The sequence below is a fragment of the Leptopilina boulardi genome, unplaced genomic scaffold (assembly GCF_019393585.1).
Source record: "Leptopilina boulardi isolate dan_hultmark-lab unplaced genomic scaffold, ZJU_Lbou_2.1 LbouV2_8, whole genome shotgun sequence".
Classification (NCBI taxonomy): domain Eukaryota; kingdom Metazoa; phylum Arthropoda; class Insecta; order Hymenoptera; family Figitidae; genus Leptopilina; species Leptopilina boulardi.
The window spans coordinates 241,286-245,000 of record NW_026138027.1 but is presented as its reverse complement, the minus strand read 5'-3'; the positions used below and the strand labels follow the sequence as shown (position 1 = coordinate 245,000).

The window sequence follows — 3,715 nt, the reverse complement described above, 5'->3', positions numbered from 1 at the left end:
AAAAAATATTTTGTGTTTTCAATTTTATTGTAAAACAGACGATGCTTCGAGGAGCATACATTTTAACTGTAATACGTTAATGATCCTTCCGCAGGTTCACCTACGGAAACCTTGTTACGACTTTTACTTCCTCTAAATGATCAAGTTTGGTCATCTTCCCGGCAACATCGGCAATGCCGAAACACTGCCGCGCACCAGTCCGAAGACCTCACTAAATCATTCAATCGGTAGTAGCGACGGGCGGTGTGTACAAAGGGCAGGGACGTAATCAACGCGAGCTTATGACTCGCGCTTACTGGGAATTCCTCGTTCATGGGGAATAATTGCAAGCCCCAATCCCTAGCACGAAGGAGGTTCAGCGGGTTACCCGGGCCTTTCGGCCAGGGAAGACACGCTGATTCCTTCAGTGTAGCGCGCGTGCGGCCCAGAACATCTAAGGGCATCACAGACCTGTTATTGCTCAATCTCGTGCGGCTAGAAGCCGCCTGTCCCTCTAAGAAGATTTATTTGTACGTTGGTAGTAAAAACCCACCGACCGAAGCCGGGGGCCTTCAAGATACCATAAGGTACGCCTATTTAGCAGGCTAGAGTCTCGTTCGTTATCGGAATTAACCAGACAAATCGCTCCACCAACTAAGAACGGCCATGCACCACCACCCACCGAATCAAGAAAGAGCTCTCAATCTGTCAATCCTTCCGGTGTCCGGGCCTGGTGAGGTTTCCCGTGTTGAGTCAAATTAAGCCGCAGGCTCCACTCCTGGTGGTGCCCTTCCGTCAATTCCTTTAAGTTTCAGCTTTGCAACCATACTTCCCCCGGAACCCAAAAGCTTTGGTTTCCCGGAAGCTGCCCGCCGAGTCATCGGAGGAACTTCGGCGGATCGCTAGCTGGCATCGTTTATGGTTAGAACTAGGGCGGTATCTGATCGCCTTCGAACCTCTAACTTTCGTTCTTGATTAATGAAAACATTTTTGGCAAATGCTTTCGCTTCTGTCCGTCTTGCGACGATCCAAGAATTTCACCTCTAACGTCGCAATACGAATGCCCCCATCTGTCCCTATTAATCATTACCTCGGGTTTCTTAAAACCAACAAAATAGAACCGAGGTCCTATTCCATTATTCCATGCACAGAATATTCAGGCAAATGATAGCCTGCTTTAAGCACTCTAATTTGTTCAAAGTAAACGTACCGGCCCACCTCGACACTCAATGAAGAGCACCGCGATGGGATATTAGTTGGACCGCTCCCGAAGGAGCTAAGCCCACCGGTAGGACGTCTCACGAGCATGTCAGTTAAACACCGCGAGCGGCGAACCGACAGCGTGCGACACAGATTCAACTACGAGCTTTTTAACCGCAACAACTTTAATATACGCTATTGGAGCTGGAATTACCGCGGCTGCTGGCACCAGACTTGCCCTCCAATTGATCCTCGTTAAAGGATTTAAAGTGTACTCATTCCGATTACGGGGCCTCGGATGAGTCCCGTATCGTTATTTTTCGTCACTACCTCCCCGTGCCGGGAGTGGGTAATTTGCGCGCCTGCTGCCTTCCTTGGATGTGGTAGCCGTTTCTCAGGCTCCCTCTCCGGAATCGAACCCTGATTCCCCGTTACCCGTTACAACCATGGTAGGCGCAGAACCTACCATCGACAGTTGATAAGGCAGACATTTGAAAGATGCGTCGCCGGCGCGAAGACCGTGCGATCAGCACAAAGTTATTCAGAGTCACCAAAGTAAACGGTGGACGAGCAAAGCCCGCCACCGATTGGTTTTGATCTAATAAAAGCGTTCCTTCCATCTCTGGTCGGAACTCTGGTTTGCATGTATTAGCTCTAGAATTACCACAGTTATCCAAGTAAATGTGGGTACGATCTAAGGAACCATAACTGATTTAATGAGCCATTCGCGGTTTCACCTTAATTTGGCATGCACTTAGACATGCATGGCTTAATCTTTGAGACAAGCATATGACTACTGGCAGGATCAACCAGGGAGCTTTGAATATATATCTTTAAAAGTATATAAAATTTATATACTCTCTTAGACACTCAAGCTTTTAAATTTATTATTTTTTGTCACATGAGCGAGAGAGTATATAATGAGGAGGGTCTTTTAACACCGTAGAAACAATTTTCTCTAGCGGTGAGACGCACACACATCAATATAAAACTGCTCTCCTTATAAATTTTTTGTTTTTATTTTATAAGGGCATTTCGTTCAATATATTTTCAGATTGTATCGCCCTCATAACTGACACAAATCCGACAAGGTACTTTCAAAATCGTACTCTCATATATGATATATATAAGGTTATATATACCCAACGATAGACTTTGAAAAAGTCGTCTTGTTAATGTCATTAGACATTATATCGTTTATTATTTTTGACTATCGCTCGGAATCGAGTGAGTCGATGCTCTGTTGTTAAAGTAATATAAAAATTTCAAAATGAAAAAATATATACTTAGACGCCCAAGGCGCTCGTCACATATGAGCCATTCGGTCTTAGACACCGACTCGTGACAATGCTGTGCTTACAAGGATCCGAACCATCAAAAAAAGTGTATCGCGATTAATGGTCAAATACATTGATTCATATATAAGGAATCTTCTAAATACATAGTATTTCAATAAAGGTCGAAAAAAAAATTAAATTTTTTTTTTCAATTTTTTAAAAAAATTATTAATATATTTTTCACTACTAATTGGTGCGCATTGCTTTTACATACTATATTTTAAAGTTGTTATTTGTCTTTTAGAACTAATGATAAATATAAAGTATTTGGTGCGCATTGCTTATTTGTAAGTTCATTATAGACCATTTGATGCGTATTGCTTTTACATAAAAATATTACAGAGTTGGCATATATCATCATTTAGTACAAATAAAAAGTTTTAAAGTATTTGGTGCGCATTGCTTATTTGTAAGTTCATTATAGACCATTTGATGCGTATTGCTTTTACATAAAAATATTACAGAGTTGGCATATATCATCAATTAGTACAAATAAAAAGTTTTCAAGTATTTGGTGCGCATTGCTTATTTGTAAGTTCATTATAGACCATTTGATGCGTATTGCTTTTACATAAAAATATTACAGAGTTGGCATATATCATCAATTAGTACAAATAAAAAGTTTTAAAGTATTTGGTGCGCATTGCTTATTTGTAAGTTCATTATAGACCATTTGATGCGTATTGCTTTTACATAAAAATATTACAGAGTTGGCATATATCATCATTTAGTACAAATAAAAAGTTTTAAAGTATTTGGTGCGCATTGCTTATTTGTAAGTTCTTTATAGACCATTTGATGCGTATTGCTTTTACATAAAAATATTACAGAGTTGGCATATATCATCATTTAGTACAAATAAAAAGTTTTAAAGTATTTGGTGCGCATTGCTTATTTGTAAGTTCATTATAGACCATTTGATGCGTTTTGCTTTTACATAAAAAAATTACAGAGTTGGCATATATCATCATTTAGTACAAATAAAAAGTTTTAAAGTATTTGGTGCGCATTGCTTATTTGTAAGTTCATTATAGACCATTTGATGCGTATTGCTTTTACATAAAAATATTACAGAGTTGGCATATATCATCATTTAGTACAAATAAAAAGTTTTAAAGTATTTGGTGCGCATTGCTTATTTGTAAGTTCATTATAGACCATTTGATGCGTATTGCTTTTACATAAAAATATTACAGAGT

At 39.4% G+C, this 3,715-nt stretch overlaps 1 non-coding gene across 1 annotated transcript; it reads right to left on the bottom strand.

Moving 5' to 3' along the window:
* Positions 1–77: 77 nt before the first annotated feature.
* On the bottom strand, positions 78–1,995 carry LOC127290684 (small subunit ribosomal RNA). The gene has a single exon (XR_007844404.1). It is a non-coding gene; the product is annotated as a small subunit ribosomal RNA (ribosomal RNA).
* Between the last annotated feature and the right edge of the window lie 1,720 nt (positions 1,996–3,715).